This window comes from Cryptomeria japonica, chromosome 6 (genome assembly GCF_030272615.1).
Source record: "Cryptomeria japonica chromosome 6, Sugi_1.0, whole genome shotgun sequence".
NCBI lineage: Eukaryota > Viridiplantae > Streptophyta > Pinopsida > Cupressales > Cupressaceae > Cryptomeria > Cryptomeria japonica.
Window position 1 is genome coordinate 633728933 of NC_081410.1, and position 21717 is coordinate 633750649.

Sequence of the window (21717 nt, forward strand, 5' to 3'; positions counted from 1 at the left end):
AGTTTAAACTTTGTGTTGTCTTCAAATGTGTTTGCAAGTGTTTACTGTTTCATTCTAAATAATCTAGGGTTATTTCATTTGAATAGGGCTTGTAAGGCAACTTTCAGTAGATATGTTTCTTATCTTTTCTCTTCAAGAGGGGAATTAAATATGCAGGAATCACTTCTACCAGTAAATTCCTTGTGGGATATTTTGAATCTTGATGAGCATAGTTTAATTTGTTATGAATAAATTCTTATGTGTGTCAGGCATATATAGGGATCGACAAAAGCCAAACTAATGGGATATGTAGAGATATTTGATTGTGGAAGTATTGTTTGAATTTAGATGACTCTGTGACCTTGGATAAGACACTAGTATAGATCGAGGTTGTCTATTACATATTTTGTAGGTCAATACTGAACATGAGTACAATTTTCATTCCTTTGTTTCAGTTAGGTTTAAGGTGATTAGATCCACTGGTTTTCTGGACTGGTTTGTTGTGGATTTATCTTTTAAAATTGTGAATTTAGTTCACAAAGGTTAAATCAAACCTTGTCATATGTTGTCCTGGAATTTTCCTTCTCTTTAATATCTCTTCTACACACAGAGTTGTCATATCATTATAAGGATGTTGAAGTGAATCAGATTTTGAAGACAATAGGTTTACTATATTTGACACAAAATAGACCTGATATCATGAATGTAGTATGTATTGTTTCAAGATTTTCAAAGTAATCCTAGAGAAAATCATGAATCAACAGTAAAAAGGATTTTCCAGTACTTACAAGGCACTAAAAATCTTGGATTATGGTATCCTACAGATGAAAAATTTGAATTATGTGCATACATAGATGCAAATTGGGCAGGAGATGTGGATGATAGAAAAAGCACCACGGAAGGAGTATTTTTTCTTGGAAACAGACTAGTTTCTTGGTTGAGCAAGAAACAAAGTTGTACATCCTTATCAACAAGATAATCAGAATATGTTGCAGCAACAACTAATTGTACACAAGTACTATGGCTTAAACAAATGTTGAAAGACATAAAAGTCAAATGCAAGGAACCTATTACTAGCTATTGTGACAACACTGCAGCAATTGATATATCTAAGAATCTGGTACTACATTCTCTAAGGGAGAATGTTGAAGCAAAAGGAATTAAACTGGTTTATGTAATACTAAAGAGCAGATTGCAGATATTTTCACTAAACCTCTGCCTAAGGAGACTTTTGAATATCTTAGAGATAAGCTTGGGGTCATTCCCCCACTAGTATATACTTAGAAAGTTGATGTTTGCCATCAATTGATAGAATTAACAGAGAAATCTTTTTACTCCGGCTTTGGTGAGGAAGCTACTTCTCAGGGGGAGTAGTTGGTATACTAAATTGGTTGGTATTTTGTACATGAACTTTGTTTTTTTAGTAACTTTTTCATTTGATGTCAAAGGGGGAGATATTGGTATGGAAAAACAAAAGGAAACATATGTCACTCTCAGGGGGGGAGATTGTTACTTTGAGAAAGATTACTTATATTTTGGTAATTATTGGTATTTTGGTATTTGGTATTTCTATTTTGGCACTTTGATGGTTTTTCCATCTTGTGTTGCCATCAATGCCAAAGGGGGATATTATTGGTATTTTGGTATGGTTTTGTCATTGATGTCAACACCTATTAACACTTATCAACTCTGGCACTTTGGAGAATTAGCAACATTCACAGGCAAGCAAATGACTCATGCACTATCATCGGTATCTGATACACCAGCTGGATATAATGATCACCAGCACTTGGAATGGCATGGAAAACACTTGGTTATGTCGAAGACATCGTTTGGACACCTTGTCTTGGAGATTTGATTATTGGTATATTCATATTTGCATATTTGCTGTTACGAGCAAATAGGTCCAGGTTATACACCGGCAAGTTTATCTTTTCCAGATCAGCATGGCATGCTATGGAGATGATTTATTATTGTTGTAAATGCATTAAGCTGACATGTTGAATCGGTTATTGCATCGAGCATTAATTTAATTGTAAATTGATTTTATTGTAATATCTTTTAGAGCCAACCTACTAAAATTGGTCCTAGGTTATGATATAAATGTAAGATCTTATTTGTAAGATTGAATGTGGAATGCAAAAAAGAATTGTGTAAAGGTATATGTGAGATTAAGCAGAGCTATACACATAGACATCATTTGAAGGTGAAGCAAGGTTTTTGTGAAAGCAAATGAGAACTACACTAGTACTGAATCTAGCATATGAAGATGCTATTTTGAGCAGTACATCCTTATTGGATTTAACCATCCAATTATAGTTAGTGTTACTCCTATTTTGTGATTGAGCAGTGAGCTCTAGGTGCTTGGCCTTTTTGCATGTCTAGACCCCATTTGTATATACTTATTATCTACAGTAGTATCATCTGATTGTGGGTAAGGTTTCCCACCATGGTTTTTCCCCTTACAGGGTTTCCACATACAAATATTGGTGTTTAGTGTTGTGGACGACTTTGCCTTTTTGTTTCATGCATTAATCTTTACTAGTATTGCAATTATCTAATAAAATTGTCCACCAGTATAAAAGAATGGTTCATCAGTATTAAGCAGTAAGTTGGTTAAGTTGTTTTGTTTTGAATTTATTAACAACTGATTCACCCCCCCCCCCTCTCAATTGTCTCTGGGACCTAACAATGAAGGCATTGGAATGCTTTTATTAAATGGATAATGACATATATCTCTCATTGTGTAAGCCATTTTTGGTGTATTGATGTCCTCCATCTTCTTTTTAAGTCCTTTATCTGCTATTCCAAAAACATTTTGGGTAGAGACTGACTTCTTGGACCATATCCCATGCCTGAGCCACTGGGTGGAGGAGGAGGATATTGCATATATGGATGGTATTGATCATAAACATGTTCATATGGAGGAGGTCTATAATGATACTTCGTATAGGGACCTCTTGGTATAGAGTCATAATGAGGAATGGAATATCTTCTTTGTCCATGCATATCATATTCTTATAGGCATGTCATGAGTTTGTTCTTGTGTCGTGACCCCAAATTTGACATGGGGTTTTCTTGTGTCCAAATTTTGAGCATGCCTCTAGATATCCAATTATTTTGGAGGTTGCTCCTTAGCATTGGTATGCAATTGAGTGTATTTATCTGCATAAGATTTCCATAAAGGTTTGCGTAGACATAGTTATTCATGAGATGTTCTTTTGTGAGTATCATAATCTTGACCATGTGTATTGGGGATCTCAAGTTTTTGAAACAAAGATGATGGTGACTCAGGCACAAAATGTGGTCCTTTGGTACCTCCACTATTAGGCCTCCTTTGATCCATGTTGAGTTGAGCTTCTTGCATAGTTCAATTTTCCACTATTTGAGACATGTCAAAATTATGAGGTATCTTAGCTCCACTTTGTGCCATCACTTGTAGAAAAAATTGTCTCTCTTCTGATGATCTCTTCAACCAATCTATTAAAATGGGGATCCATAATAGAGTCTTCCACTTCTACTGAATGTACTTAAATGTTGTCCACATTGTCATTATGTGTATAATTGTTGTTTGTATTATCTAGGTTCTCAATATTCTGAATGTTTCTTCAGATGTCCATGTTAGGTAGTGTGGTATGATCATAATCAAAAAAAGATATCATTGTCACACTCATAGCCACTCATGTTTGTAGACTCTTGAGCCTCTTTAACTTCTCTCCTATATTTTTGGGAATGGGTTTCAACCATGAACTATGTCTTGACCAAGATGTGTGAGACTAGATGAAAATGGAAAGAGTATGGAAGACCAAGAGTTGGATGGAATGTAAATGAATATGAGGTGTGCTTGCAATGTCCAAAGTGTAAGACCAAGTATGTATGTAGTAGAGTAGGTGTGGCTTCCAAAGAGATGATAGATCTCTTGATGAGGTAAGTTGACCTTGACTATAAGTAAGACCAAATGAGACCCAAAGGTGATAGACCTTGATGGGGGACCACTTAGCAAAATTTTGTTGTATGTATTATGTTGACAAAGAAAGATGAGGACAAGCAATTGACCTTTTGACTCAAGTTTAGACAAATGTGAATGTAATGCAAGGTGTAAAGCAATGATGAACTTTGTGAGACCTAGAAATAGGTTGAATGCTAGATGAAAACACAAAGAAATAACCTAGGAAGCTCAAGAATTCTGAAATTGATTGCTCTTGTTTGCTGGACTGTAAGTTTTTTCCATTATTGAACATAGACGTGCTTGTATACTTCACAGATGTGATTAGACACTGCACATACATGTTTCTGAGAATTTTGTGAATGTAGTTTTTCTTATGATAACACAATCGTGTTTCTGTCCTACACAAACACAGTTATAGGACACAAACATATTTCTGCTAGACACAAACGTGTTTCCAAAATCTGAGTGTAATTTTTCTAATTTGTAAAGCTATTGTTGTGACCAAATCTGAATTTGTGACCATTTTTTATGACAAGAGGACACAAAGTTGATGAGGACTCTATGTTTGTAGGTGTTTAGACTCAAAATGACTCAAAGAAAAGTGTATTGTTGTAAAAATGTTTTGCATACACTTGAAGACGCAAAAGACACAATGTTTTGATGTTTGATCTTGAATGTTTGAATTTTTAAAAAAAGACAAGCACAGTTCTTATGGTTAGCAAGGACAATAGTTGTTGATCCCACATGGGTTTCCCCTAAGGCTATACTATTCAAAGTGGATACTTAGGTGCTTGACCCCACTAGCTCCACCTTCAACGCTCACTTCTCTGGGGTAGCCAAGCACCAGTCCCCATGAAAAGTCCCCATGGTGAACTTTGTATCTCTACTAAGAACTGTACATGTGTGGGCTGCTCCAGAGGTCCGACCTCCTTCCCCAACAACTAGAATGGTTTTGTCTTTCTAAAACAAAAAGGTGCTAGTGATAGTTCCGATACTTAATGTAAGTAGAGATCTAATAGCTAACAAGATGAGAGACAGGGGGGTGAATCATACAAACTTAATCTTCCATAAAAACAACAGATTCAACCTCAGTAACATATACTTCAGTAATATGACCAAAACTTCTAAACATCCAAACTCAAAAGCATATAAACATCATAACACTCATAACACCAGATTTAACGTGGAAACCCAAATAGGGAAAAACCATTATTGGATTTCAGACCCACGAAGAAATATACTCTTCTAGAGTATGCTCGGTTAAAAGAAAATCCTATTAAAGATTACAAACACATTGCTAGATGTGACCCGGTTAAGGGATTTCCCTCAGATCTATTAGGATCTTCACCTTGTTAGAAGTGACCTTGTTAAAGGTTTTCAAACACTCAATCAGAATGTTACCTTGCTAGAGGGTTTTACAAATAAGACTGTTAAATCCACTCGGTTAAGAGATTTTTTGTCACTTCACAAAATAATAGTAATAAAAATCTATCTGCAACTTCACATCTAAAATGCTAAAGCAGATTCTTATTTGCTCAAACAATATAGGACTTATCTTGTCCATCTGATGGGCTCTATACTTTGTTATTCAATCAGGTCTTCAAGCTTCTGTGCTCGGTAATCACTATGTAACATCCCTGTGCATACACTTGCCTGCATACATTGTTTATCAATAGTTCCTTATTTATAAACAATTTGCTGACCGTCTAATCTCCTTGATCACATTTCCCATGATCAATCATAGCCATCAGATCTTCAAACTTTGACCAGGTTCAATGTATCCTTTGATCTAAAAAATGTTTTAACCTGCCTTGGAACTTGCATATATTTCTTGGAACTTGTGCTAGGGTATTGCGGTTCGATCTGAGCTTTAGATCTTCTTACCGATTTTCCTTTGTCATAGATTCTTTAAAAATCTTCATGCATGACATACCAATCATTCAATCATAGCCAGCTCATCAGCTTCCTTCATTAAATAATGCTTTTACTCATTCAATGCATTATGTTATTACTCGGTTGCAACTCGGTAAATACTAAACTTCACTCGGTAGACATTCCACCTTCATTAACTGATAGCGATAACCTTAGGGTTTACCGACTAGGTTCTTTTCTTGGTAACATAGTATAGTATTAACCTTACAATCAATAACATATGTAGGATATCAAAACAATCTAAACATCATGATCTCATCATTGTCTAACTCGATAATAGTTGCCCATTGAATAACTTATTTCTCCCCTTATTCATCACATTCTTTCTGTGTCTTTTACCGACATCTTTATACTCATCAAATCATACTTTTTAAGATATGGCAACATCATACTAAATTAGAAAATCAATATCTTGACATCAATGAAAAAATAATAATATTAAGACAGTAAACATCCTTAATCAGTTATATCCATAGTCATGAACAACCTTCTCAATATCCTTATTGAAATGCCAACAATCTTTCCTTGTCTGTTATAATGCCAACAATCTCCCCCTGTGGCATTGATGGCAAAACCAATTGATTTGACCTAATTGATTCGGATTCAGATTGCTGTGAGATTCTAAAATGTTGAAATGCTCTCCCCCTATCATCAGTCTTCTCCCCCATACATTATTATCCACTCCTTTTCTCCAGTCTTCTCCCCCATTGACAACAATGCCAAAAAGTAAAGAACTAAAAAATAATTTCTTTTTGTATGAAGTGATTACCTGCTGTTATGTCAACTTAGTCTCGGTTAGAGCATTTTGTCTTCAATTCCTATTCCCTGTATTGTTTCCTACACACCTTTAGAAAACATCCTAAAGTGTGTAAATCAACATCAACTCCTAAAAGATATTTTGTAGAGTCATCGAATTGATGCATTCACCAAACTTGGTCAGTGAGTAGAAGATAGGGGTAGGACCCCTAACTTACTTCTGAGATACTCAAAAGTGTCCCTTAGCAGTGGCTTGGTGAAGATATCTACTATTTGTTCCTTCGTGCTAACATACTCCAACACCACTTTCTTCTCTTGAGCTTCTTCTCTAAGATAATGATATTTGATAGAAATGTGCTTTGTCTTAGAGTCCATAACTGGATTCTTTGAAATGTTAATGGCACTAGTATTGTCACAGAATGTAGTTACTAGCCCGGTAACTTTCTCATTTATACCATCCAACAGTTGTTTGATCCATGCTATGTTGGTACAATTCAATGCTACAACAATGTATTCAGCTTCTACTGTTGACTATGAAACACATCCTTGTTTCTTGCTAAGTCAACTCACTAGTCTTTCTCCTAAAAATAAATCTCCTCCACTTGTGCTTTTCCTATCATCAATGTTGTTTGCCCAATCAGCATCAGTATAAACTTTTAAATCAAAATCATTTCCCTTCTGATATACTAAGCCATAATCCTCAGTTCCTTTCAAGTATCTGAAAATTCTCTTGATTGTTGTCATGTGTGTTTCCTTAGGATCTGTAGAGAATCTTGCAACTATACCTACTGCATGTGCTATATCTAGCCTACTATGAACAACATATTGTAGCTTTCCAATCATGGATCGGTAAAGTGTCTCATCAACAGATGCAGATTCATCATTCTTTGATAGTTTACAGTTGGTAGTCATAGGAGTACTTACTAGTTTTGAATCCTCCATTCCAAATTTCTTTAAGATTTCCTTTACATACTTGGATTGAGTAATGAAAATCTCATTTTTCTCTTGCAGTATCTGTAAACCTATAAAATACTTTATCTCACTGATTAATGACATCTCAAATTCTTTGCTCATTTCATTTCCAAAGTTATTACATAGAGAGTCATTTCCACAAAAGATAATATCATCAACAAATATGGCTGAGATCAGTATTCCATTTTCATCATTCTTCATGTACATGTTGTTGTTTTCACTTGCTCTTATAAAACCAATCTGGATTAAATAAGAGTGTAATCTTTCATACCATGCTCTAGGTGTTTGTTTCAAACCATATAAAGCTTTGTTCAATTTACATACCTAATCTTTATTTTTGTCTTCAACAAATCCTTCAGGTTGTTCGATAAAAACTTCTTCTTCTTCTAATATACCATTCAGAAATGCAGATTTGACATCCATTTGATATACCTTGAAATTCTTGTAAGCAGCATATGACAACAATGTTCTTACTCCTTCAAGTCTTGCCATAGGTGCAAAAGTCTCACCATAATCAATTCCTTCTTCTTGGGCATAACCTTTGCAAACTAGTCTTGCTTTATTTCAAATCACCTCACCTTTTTCATTCAGCTTGTTTCTGAAGATCCACTTTGTATCAATTACATTTTTGACCTTTGGTCTTGGGACCAATGTCCATGTGTCATTCTTCTTGATTTGATCAATCTCTTTTGTCATAGCATTTACCCAATCTTCACTGTTAAATGCCTCTTTCACTATTCTCGGTTCAAATTTAGATATCAGACATGTGTTCTGTCTCAGTTTGTTCCTTGTCATCACTGGATCATCCTTATATCCTATAATCTGACTTGATGCATTATGTCTTTTGACATACTTGGCTAATAGAAGCTCGGGAGGCTCTATATGATCTTCTTCATCACTTGGTAACTGGATGTTCTCTTCATTTCCTTCTACAGTTTTCTTGGTAGGACTTGTCGGTTGAACATAGACAAATTTATCATAATCTTCTGGTTCTTTGGAGTTTCCTTCATCATTTCTTTCTACAAATTCATCAATTTTCACATTTGCACTTTCTACTATTTTGTTAGATGATTTGATCAGACATTTAAATGCTTTACTTCTAGAAGAATAACCAAGAAATGTTCTTTCTTCACTTTTCTGATCAAACTTGCCATTTCTATCATCCTTGTGTACATAGCATCTACTTCCAAAGATTTTGAAACAACTTACATTAGGTTTCTTGTCATACCAGATTTCATATGGTGTCTTCAAACTTCCTTTCTTTAGTTGTACTCGGTTCAGGGTGTAAACTGCTGTGCTTATTACTTCTCTCCAAAGTGTTTGTGGCACTTTCTTTTCAATCATTATGGTTCTGGCACAATCCACAATAGATCTGTTTCTTCTCTCAACTATTCCATTTTGTTGTGGAGTTCTCGGTGCAGAGACTTGTCTTTGAATACCATGACCATTGCAAAATAAGTTGAACTCATCAGGTGTGAACTCTCTTCCTCTATCTGATCTAAGACATTTTAGTTGTCTTCCTGTTTCATTTTCAACTCTTGCCTTGTACCATTTAAACATTTGAAAAGCTTCTGATTTTTCTTTTAAAAACATAACTGACATCATCCTTGAATAATCATCCACAAATAATATGAAATATTTATCACCATAATAACTTTGAACTTTCATAGGACCACAAAGATCGGTGTGCACAAGATCTAAAATTCCCTTTGAAGCATAAGACTTACTTGTAAAGCTTGATCTTGTCATTTTACCCATCTGGCATCCTTGGGACATAGCATTCTCAGGCTTTTCAAGACTCAGTAGACCTCTTACTCGATGCTTCTTGCTTATTTTGATCAGATTATCAAAATTTACATGACAAAACCTTTTATGCCATAACCAGGTATCATCTATCTTTGCATACAACCACTTATTCTGAGTTGAGTCAAGATGAAATGTATTACCTTTTGTTTGTGTCCTGGTAGCAGCTAACTTTCCATTGTTGTCATGAATTTTGACAATTCCTTTCTAAAATTCTATTTGGTGTCCTATGTTGTTTAGTTGTGCTACACTCAACAAATTGTATTTCAAACCTTCAACCCAATAAACATCATTGCATCTTGCATTGTCAAGAAGTGTTATAGATCCTTTACCTTTTACTGGACATGGTGCATCATTACCAAATCTTACATAGCCTCCATCATAGTCTTCTAACATAACAAACTTGTGTTTATCACCTGTCATGTGATGTGAGCATCCACTATCTATGATCCAAGAATCATTAGTATTTATGTGAGATATTAGGGCTTTTTTTTTATACCTTTCTTCATCTGATCCATCTTTGATAGCCACATAAACTACTTCCTCTATATCAGTTTCATCTGATTTATCATCTTTGGATTCCTCATCGGCTATTAAGCATGACTTTCTATCTCTTCTTCTGAAGTCTCGATGTCCTTTGTAATGATTATCTTTCTGTCTGTCATCTCAGTAATCTCTCTTTTCAGTAGAATCTTTGTCAGGATAGTTAGAAGCCATATGTCCTATCTTATCACAATTGAAACATTTCAAAGGTAGTTTTCCTTTATACTTACCTTTGCCTCTCAGTAACCTTTTGGCTAATAGTGCTTCAAACTCTTCTTGCTTTTTGATTTCCTCATATAGTTTGTGTACTTCTTCCATGTTCTTGTGAAATCTTTCACTTGCTCCACTGTGATCCCCTTTAGTGTACTTACTCATTCTATCATTGTAATCATCAGATTCACCAATATGAAAAGAACTAAATGCAGATTCAACTTTATTTACCGATGACCCACTGTTATCAAAGTTACTTAACTCAAATGCATGTAGCTTACCAATAGTGGCATCTAAATAAACTAGCATATTGGGTACATACCTTAATTCATTGATTGTAGAGACTCGGATTGCATAAGATGGTAGAAGGGTTCTTAATAACTTACTTGTTATGTCCTTTTCTTCAATAGTTCCACCTGCTCCTTTGATTTGATTGACAATCTCCTTTAGTATTGTACTGTACTAGGTTATGTTCTCACCTTCATTCATCCTCATAGATTCAAGTTGTCCTCTTAGATTGTCCACTTGTTCTCTTTGAACATGTTCATCTCCACTATACACAGATATGAGCTTGTCCCACATTGCCTTTGCATCATTGCAGCCTTCTAGATCATTAAACTCTGAATTGGTCAATGCAGATGTTATTTCAATCATTGCTTGAATATGTTCTTTCTTTGCCTTTATCTCTTCCATTGTCAATGGATAGGTGCTCGGTGTAATGAAATCATTCTTTAGATAATATACAACATATTCTCCAACTCCTGATAGGTGCAGCTTCATCCTTTTCTGCCATGTAGAGAAACTAGACTTGTTCAGCTCCGGTGCATCCCTCTTATACATCTTTGGATCTTTGCCTCAAGTACCTTTAAACTTTTCTTCCGGAGTCCAAAGCTCTGATACCAATTGATAGTTATGATACTTAATGTAAGTATAGATCCAATAGCTAACAAGATGAGAGAGGGGGGGGGTGAATCATACAAACTTAATCTTCCATAAAAACAACAGATTCAACCTCAGTAACATATACTTTAGTAATATGACCAAAACTGCTAAACATCCAAACTCAAAAGCATATAAACATCATAACACTCACAACACTAGATTTAACATGGAAACCCAAATAGGGAAAAACCACTATGGGATTTCGAACCCACTAAGAAATATACTCTTCTAGAGTATGCTTGGTTAAAATAAAATCCTGTTAAAGATTACAAACACATTGCTAGATGTGACCCGGTTAAGGGATTTCCCTCAGATCTATTAGGATCTTCACCTTGTTAGAAGTGAGCTTGTTAAAGGATTTCAAACACTCAATCAGAATGTCAACTTGCTAGAGGGTTTTACAAATAAGACTATTAAGTCCACTCGATTAAGAGTTTACTTGTCACTTCACATAATAACAGTAATAAAAATCTATCTGCAACTTCACATCTAAAATGCTAAAGCAGATTCTTATTTTCTCAATACAATATAGGACTTATCTTGTCCATCTGCTGGGCTCTATACTCTGTTATTCAAACAGGTCTTCAAGCTTCTATGCTTGGTAATCACTATGTAGCATCCTTGTGCATACACTTGCCCGCATACATTGTTTATCAGCAGTTCCTTATTTATAAATAATTTGTTGACCGCTTAATCTCCTTGATCACATTTCCCATGATCAATCATAGCCATCAGATCTTCAAACTTTGACTAGGTTCAATGTATCCTTCGATCTGAAAACCATTTTACCCTGCCTTGGAACTTGTGCTAGGGTATTGCAGTTCGATCTGAGCTGTAGATCTTCTTGCCAATTTTCCTTTGCCATATATTCTTTAACAAACTTCATGCATGGTATACCAATCATTCAATCATAGCCAGCTCATCAGCTTCCTTCATTAAATAATGCTTTTATTCATTCAATGCATTCTATTATTACTCGGTTGCAACTCGGTAAATACTAAACTTCACTCGGTAGACATTTCGCCTTCAATAACCGATAGCGATAACCTTAGGGTTTACTGACTAGGTTCTTTGCTCGGTAACATAGTATAGTATTAACCTTACAATCAATAACATATGTAGGATATCAAAACAATCTAAACATCATGATCTCATCATTGTCTAACTTGGTAATAGTTGCCCATTGAATAACTTATTTCTCCCATTATTCATCACATTCTTTTTGTGTCTTTTACCGACATCTTTATACTCATCAAATCATACTTTGTAAGATATGGCAACATCATACTAAATTAGAAAATCAATTTTTTGACATCAAGGACAAAATAATAATATTAAGATAGTAAACATCCTTAATTAGTTATATCCATAATCATCAACAACCTTCTCAATATCCTTATTGAAATGCCAACAATCTTTCCTTGTCTGTTATAATGCCAACAGCTAGTAAGGGCATCCGCTTGTGTGGCCATACATGGGGCACTTTCAGCTCTATAAATACAAAAGGCTCCCAACTGGTAGGGGTTACGCCCTACTATTGATCAAATAGATTTGATCAAACGGGTTTATGGGGAGACATAGAATTGGTATGAACTAATCAACACTCATTACCCATGCCTTTCACCATGGATATAGTTATTTATAGTGGTTTGGAAGAGGTGGGTTTGCCTTGCTACCACTTGGGTTGTTTCCTCCTCACTAGTAGTCCTAGTGACGACATGAGGAGGCAGGCCCTCTAAAGATTAAACACAAAGAGCCTATTGCTCAAGACACAAAAGACACTGGTTCAATTTTAGTGCACCAATTAAAGTGTTTGCTAGACTAGGAAGACAAAGCAAAGAATTTTAAAATCAAATATTTTTCAAAGATCCTGGACTAAGATTATTATTATTTTTGAAATAATACCCCTCCTGCAAGCACACAAGTTATGTAAATTTTAGATCCAAAAGACTTTGTGAAATAGGGCCCTTTGACAATGCATTTTTTGAAAAATTCAAAGATCTTATTTTCCATGAGTTCATTTGCATCATAAAAAATAGACCACCTGTAAAATTTAAAGAAATTTCTAGAAATGTAAGAAAATCCAAAAAAAATTCTAATTTGCTCCAAAAATTAATTTTTTATGAAAAATCATAAAAAAATTCATAGAAAATGCAACATTGGTCTGAAAAATCTGAATTCTTTACTGGACACTCTTGACAGCATTCTAAACTTGCATAAACAAATTCTTGCAAAAATTCCAAGCTGTTTGTGAGATATGATCAAAATAATGCAAAACCTTAATTTTTAAAGATCCGAATTTTTTGAAATTATTTTGCATCAAAATTAAAATCAAAAAGCCCAAACCCTATGTATAATTCTGAGATCTTTCCAAAAGTGTAAACAAATCCGAAAAATTCGCTCATTTACTCTCAAAAATTTTTATTTATGAAAATGCATAAAAAATTCATAGAAAATTCAAATATGCTCCAAAAAATATGGGATTTTAATGTATGAAATATAAGTACATGACTGTTTGAAACCAATAACAGTGAGAGGGGGGGTGAATCAATGTTATACCAAAATAGTAGATTTTAGCCTTAACAAAACATTCATATAGCAATCGGTATACCAGTATAAACAGAATTGAAAGAAGTAAAGCAATCAATAAGCCAAACACATAAATGAGAACCATAGCACAAATTTATACGTGGAAAACCTCAATGACGAAAAACCACTATGGGATTTGTGACCCACAATATCAATCCACTGGCCATATGAAGAGATATTATAATATATGATGGGCTTGCACTTGCAAGAAGGCTTATAGCCTAGAGCACACTGCTCAATCACAATAGGAACCTCACTGACTACATAAAGTTCTAGACAACAATCTAGATAAGTGTGAACTGCTAAGATAGCATCTTCTATGCCAAAATACAGTTCCGGTTTAAGATTTGTTTGTTTTGTTCTGAAACCCTAAACCCTTATAATAAATTCCTCATATACATGATCTCTCTGAATAATTGCATTTGCATATCCATTCCATTACATCCATATTTTTATTCTATCAAAATGATCTAATCAATCTGCCCTATATACCCTATACAAATTTATGCCTTATGTCTGCTTACAAAGATATATACAATATCATATTACATGTTGACCAGTTATCACAAATGTATAAACATTAAAACTAATTGTGGATGCTGGATCCAAGATATGTCAGCCTCCAATACCGATAAAATTTTCTATACCATGTTGGCCTGATTTTTTGGTGACCAAGGAAATCCTTCTGTCTTGCTGGTCTAGAATCTGTGAAGTGCCTACCGGTACACCATATGAAGACGGAACATAAAATCATGTTGCCATCAATGAAAACATAGTGAAACCAACCAATAGAGTGTCAATTGCCAACAATGACTGTTTCTTGCTAATCCATGAAACAAACTTCTTTCCCAGAAAGAAAGCTCCACCGGAAGTACTTTTCTGGTCATCAACATCTGTTAGTCCCAACCGGTGCTGAGAGGGGAGGGGTGAATCAACACTTGATCAATTTTTCACAATTAAAACTTTTTAACTCTAATCTGCATTTATTTAATATTCATCAATATACTTAATCACTGAAGTATAATATGCATGCATGAAAAGTTGACAGTGACATATCTCGTGGAAAGCCAAATGGGATAAAACCATGGTGTAAGTAGTAACTCACAAAATTTGTACTCTTCTGGAGTATGCTCGGTGAGGATCCATCCCTGTTAGGAGATTACAAAGACATTGTTAAGTACCACCCGATTAAAGGATTTTGTTTAACGGCAGTTAGTGCCTTAACCCTGTTAAAGGTAGTCTGATTAAAGGACTTAAGAACAACAATTAAGATGTCACCCAATTAAGAGATTTTACAAAAGGGACCTGTTAAAGTCCACCCGATTAAGGGATTTAAGTTGCAATGGTTAGAAAGAAACAAATGGATGATCTTCTAAATTAGCTACTGATAGCTTGATTAGATCATAATCAGAATCACACTCTATCCACACTAGTTGTGTCTTCTCTGCACAACATCGATTTTCTTCTTACACCTTCAGCTCTGCACTCAGCCATTCCTTTGTCCCTCAACTTTGCACTCTGTCCATCCTCTAACCTTCAGCTCTGCACTCTACTAGTCCTCTTACCTTCAGCTCTGTACTCTGCCAGTCCTCTGACCTTCAGCTCTGCACTTTGCCTGTCCTCTGTCTCTCAACTCTTCACTTAGTTGGTCTACCTCAAACATCCTTTGCTCTACTAAATCCTTTTAGCACTTCCTCTCACTCTTCTCTTCACTTTGGATCGCCTTCTACAAGATCTTCTTTTTGCAAATTTAATGATCAAGAATTTCTAAGTGAACTCAATAATACTTTATACATTTTCTGTCGTCACCTTCAGGTATTCGCTCAATCAAAGAAATCACAGATTTCAAAAGATTTTAAATTCAAAATCTCCCACTCTTTCTCTGCACGCCCTATTGCAATTCTACCAAGTGTTCAACGAATTATGCCACTACATCTCCCAAAAATAGTAACTTCTGGGTCGAGTTTAGTCATTTAAGTGTGAACCAGAAAATACGCAGATAATCATGGCTTGACTGCATGATATCTAAAATTGACCTTACCAACTTGTGATATGGCATAGACACAAGCTTGCCAACTCACCTTTTTCCACTGTAATTGAATAACTGATCACTGCTCTGAGATTTATGGTGATCACCCATCTTCATTCTATCATACCGGTGTACCAGTATACCACTACACTTCTATATTACCGGTTCATCATTTGATTGCCGGTTTGTTTTTCTAGCAACAATTCTCTTTCCCTGTTTGCAAATGAGGTTCTGGTTTGCATACAACCTCAAGCCTTATTGTCTCAGTCATCATTTGTGACTTTATCAACATCACAATGACCGTTATTTTTTAATGACAGACCGGTTGGCTTAGTCTATCTTCCCTTGAGCTGATTGAACTTTTGGTCAACTATTTCCAATAATGTTTCCATGTGTTTGCAATTCATCACCTTTGCTTACTGAAATACACCACTCTACTAATACCACTTCACCGTTCAATGTTAGACATCAATGACAAATCTTAGCTCATATACCGGTTCTCTGGATTGACTGGTTTTGTCAATTCCAACAATCTCCCCCTTTGGCATTGATGGAAACACTTCAAAATTTGTCTTATCACTTAGATGTCATTCCTTCATTTTTGTACCAGATAGCAAAGACCTTTATGGCATATTGTGGTAGAAAGGTTCTGAAGATTTTGCTAGCCACATCTTCCTCCTCAAGTTTTCCTCGAACACTTTTAATGGAGTTTGCTACATCCTTTATTCTCTTGCTATACTGCTCTATGTTTTCTCCTTCCTACATCCTCATATCATCATATTTTCCTCTCAGGCTGTCTACTTTAGCCTTTTGAATATGAGGATCTCCCCCATAGACTGTCTTCATCTTATTCCATATATGAAAATCTGATTTCAAATCTTCAACCTCAACAAATTCATTATCAGAAAGAGTGTTGAAAGTCAAATCCATAGCAGCAATATTATCTTGCCTTTCCTTGATCTGAGCTGGAGTAAGAGTTCCTTAAGGTTCATTATACTCTCTGATTGCATAATTCCAGTAATGTTATCCTAGGGATCTTAGATAAAGTTTCATTCTTCCACACCATAAGGTGTGATTCTCCTTAGAGTACTTAGGACCCCCCTTTCACATCATCTTGGATCTTTCCTTAAGCTTATTAAGCTTCTTTTGATTCTAAGGACCTAATGCTCTGATACCAATTGTTAGTCCCAACTGGTGCTGAGAGGGGAGGGGTGAATCAACACTTGATCAATTTTTCACAATTAAAACTTTTAACTCTAATTCTTCAAGTTGCCCAAACTCATCATCTTCTCTTTCATATCTTCCAATTCCTTTACATATAAAGCTTTCCAATATTGCTTACTGGTTGCTGATGCAGATGCATGAAAACTAGGTTCAGTCTTCATAGCTCTAGAAGTTCCAAATTCTTCAAGCTCAAAAGAATATAGTTTCCCAACCAAGGTTGCTAGATACTTGTTCAGTCCCAGAGACACTGAGAGGGGGGGGCTGAATCAGTATCTAGCCAGTAAACAAATTGTAGCTTTATAACCCAAATTAATGTACCTGTAAGCAAATAATAATGTAGTAAAAAGAAACAAAGTATAACCATCAATGCACACCATAACACAAATATTTTTGGTGAGGAAACCCAGTAGGGGAAAAACCTCAGTGGGATTTGTGACCCACAATATTTACTCACTGGCCAATATGAATAAATATTACTTATACAATAGGGGATTGCACATGTAGGAAGGCCAACAACCTAGACCTCACTGCTCAATCACAAAAAGGAGTCCCATTGACTACAAAATTGGATAGTTAAATCCAATGACAAAGTACTGTTCAAAATAGCATCTACAATGTTGGATTCAGTACCGATTTAAGCTCTGTCAAATACCTCTGCCATAAACCTTGCTTCGCTCTGCTCTACTCTTATTCACTCATAAAATAATTACATCATAATGCATATATATTTTTTCGCTCTCATATACCTCTTGTATTCATTACCTAATTACATTTTTTTTGCTTACAAAATGACCTACAAGGTCTCATACATATATGAGTCTTTACAATACATCATGTCAGCTATACAAATAATATTACAATACAAAACAATATAATTTTAATGTCGGCTAGGGGTGTCGGTAAGATCTTCTATCGGTGTAGGTTGGATGCCAGTGAGAATAGACTTGCAGTGTCTGTCGGTGTCGACAGATGATGTTTGTTGTTGGTGTAACCTGTGAACCATATTACTAGTTGGTTTCCATCAATGACAACATAAACTATTCTCATCTGAGTGTATAATGCCAACAATCTCCCCCTTTGACATTGATGGCAACACTCATGAGAAAAATCCAAAAGCTAATATCCAAAAATGAAGTCCAAAACTGATCCCAGAATAAGAGTGCTCCCCCTGAGCAAATGATGTGTTCTGTACATTCTTCTCCCACACTACTCCCCCTTTGACATCAATGACAAAGGATGTCAAAAAGAATCCAAGAATTCAAAATTCTACCTCAAATCTTGTAACCAGTTATGTACAATCTGAAAGATATCCGCTAAAATCAAATTAAGACTCTACATAAATTTAGTGTTGTCAGAAATAATGATTTCAGTCTATCTGATCATCCCAATCAGATAATGCATCTGTTGCTCTGGTGATCTTTCTCCTTGAATGGTTGCTTTAGGTAGCTCAACCCTCTGTGTTAGAAGGTTGTCCAATCTAGGACCAAGTTTATTTTTCAGCTTCTGGGCCTTCATTCTTATCCTTGCTTTTTGTTTTTCTAATTTTTCAATCTTTTCTTCAAAAACTGCCATTTCTTGATCCAATACTGAAGTAAGTTCCAAAGAACCTATCATGTTATCTACTATATCATCAATCTTCTTTTGTGTTTTCCCTATCTCCTCATCAATGTCCTCTTTTAGGTGGTGAGGCTTGCATGCTTCCTTATACAATTCTTTATATTCCAAAATAGTGGAATTAAGTACCGGTAATAAATAATCAATATGCTCAGTACAGTCCTTAATAGTCTTATCAAAGAATTCACCTTTCTCCTTATTCGCACTTTCCTTAACAGTTTCTTCATTTATTTTATCTACAGTTAGAATATTTGAAGCAATGAATTTGGAAAATGTGTCTAATTTACCTAAAGATCCAGAAATATGATCTATCTTACAATCCGGTGCAATCAATTTCAAAATAGGTAAAATATCATTAATGACCTTAAATGCTAAGGCATTGCATTCAGTGATTTTCTTTATGAAATCTAAAACTACATCTGTCACATTAGTAGGTTTGTAATCCATGGTGGAAGCATTAGGCAGAGTGTGAGGTTCTGTAGTTGGTTTCTTCTCATCTCCGGATTCCTTAACCACTTCGGCTATCTAGTTTCCATCTTTAACCTCTTCTTTATTCATCGTTTCTTCCTTATGCTCACTCTATTTTTCAACTTCATTTTCATCCTTACTGTCTGCCTTGGTGACTGCCAATTCAGCTACACTTTGTTCTTGTCCCTTTTCTGCTACTACTTCTTCTGGTATTTCATTGTTAAGATGAGTATCATCAGGGATGGATTCTGATTTCTTAACTTCAACTTGTATCTCAATGTTCTGCTAAGAGTCAACAGTGTTGACCGATGACTCAGAGATCTCAATATCTGTAGTTTTAGCTTTCTTTGCCTCTGTAGTTTCCTTATCCAATACAATATTAAAGTCCTAAGTGTCCACATTCATAGCAAAAAGAATGTCATACTCTGGATTAGTGTCATCTTTTGTCATTTCCAATGACTTCTCTTAGGATTGACTATCATATTGTGTCGGTGCCTCTATAGTTAATGGTGGGGTGTCCTATGTTAGTGGAGGAAGGTTATCCTTGGCCTTGATATCAGGTACACTTCCAATTTTCCCTTTACCTTTATCTTTCTGATATACTTTGGTAAATGAATTGTCCATTTTCTATCTATCCTTCTCTTCTTTCTTCTCTCTTTCAACAAAAAATATATCCCCCTTATCTGATGTCTCATCTACAATTTCCTTAACTTTGCCTTCCATAAGGCTAACTTGCCGGTGACCACTCACAAAAACTGTTCTATTTGCCTCTAATATTAAATCATCAATTTACTGCTTGGAATTAAGTAGAGCTTCTACCTTTAATTTCTTGTCTAACTCCATTACAAACATTCTCTTAGCCTCTAATCTTAAGTATAAATCATTTGGTAGATCATCTACGACTTCAATAAGAACTTTCTTATAGCTATCAAGATATAAAATAATACTTTCTTCTATAGTATCCTTATCTAAATCCTTGAAAGAATGATAGAATTTATTTAAATTACCAAGGTTACCATCTTGGGTGATTTCATTGATCAACTCTTCCGATGGAAGAGTATCTGATGCCTTAGGTTCTAGTTTCTTCTTTGGAGTCACTTTCTTCTTTGGACCACAAGGCTCTCTTACAGCCTGTTGTTTCTTTCTTTGTGTCCTTGAATTCTTGGGAGATGGAGCAGGTGCCGGTGAGGGTTTTCTTTTCTTCTTGTCCACTCTCTTGAATTCAGCTGCCCTGTCACTGTCAGAATCATATAAAGTAGCCACAGGGGAAATGTGAGCTATTGGTTTTTTCTCTGATTGACTTACATTCACACTAGTAGCAATACCACCAAGAATCATCAATGCTTCTATAACATCCTTTACCATCTTAGAGACATCTTTCATAAATTTATCTCTTTTCTTCCTCTACTTCATCATAGCAACACCACTTTCAATGGTTTCAGCACTACCAAATATCTCCTTTGTTGGTTCTGGTGGAGCATCTAGGAGTATTTTAGCATATGAATCTAAGATGTGAGAATCCACCTCATATCCCATTTCAGTAATCCAGACAGTTCTGGGTCTAACTGCCTCCATCCAGATTTCATCTCTTTTCACCACAAAGCATATTTGTTTATCATATTTATCCACAATTCTTTGGGGAATCCTTTCCCTTTGTCTCATTTTAGCTTGGAAATTCTTGAAGTAGTCTTTTACCAACTTATCACCATCAGATCCTATACCGGTAATTGCCTCCTTTATCTGTTTTCCAATAGAAATATCATAGGGAAAATCCTTATGTCCTATACCAGGAATCTCTTTTGAAAAGTAAAGCATTAAACACACTATCAAACCTCCAAATTTGAAGGTTCCTTTCTTATCACCTTTGATTTTGTGCAAATTCTCTAACAGTTCATCCTTTAACAATTCACAAATATCAATTTTAGCATTGTTTAATATCATCTCATGTGCACTATGAATGCATGAACTAGATATAGAATTCAACCTATTAGTATGACCAACTTTATAGCCAATGACCATGCTAGAAAATTTAACATTTTTGTCCTTTATATCATTGACCCTAAGTGAACGATTGTCAAATGTAGCTCCAGTTAAGCTCATAACCTCTTTGTTAGGGATTTTCTTCTTCTTGTCAGGTCTAGAACCTGTGGAGGGTAAACTAGTAACAACTCTAATAGCTTCCTTGGTAATCTTAAATATTGAGTCCATCCACATAAATTCACTGTGAACCCTGCTAAGGATATAGTAGATGATTTCATCTGAGAATTCTAACATATGGAGGATATCAATGAAACCTAAATCCTCAACTACCTTGTGTTCCGGTTTCACTACCTCATTCTTGTTAGTGATTACATTCATGTACATGTTCATCAAATCTTTGGACCCTAAACTTTCTATGTAACAATGTATGTATGCCCTAAGGTATTCAGCAAGCGTGACTCCCTTCGGGATTCTAGAAAATGCACCAATAGAGTCATCCAATTTTTCCATCTTAGGAATGATCTTGAAAATAGGTCTAGGTCATTTTATGTTCTCAACAATGGTAGGGTTTGCTATGAATTTAGGAACAAAAGATAAAGATGCCATTGTGAAAGATAAATACCTTTTAACTGAGAAATCCTTGAATGCTCTGAAAAGACCTTTGCTTCTTCACCTTTAGAATGCCTTTGCTCAATTTCCCTCTCTTCAAATGCTTGGATTCTTGGTG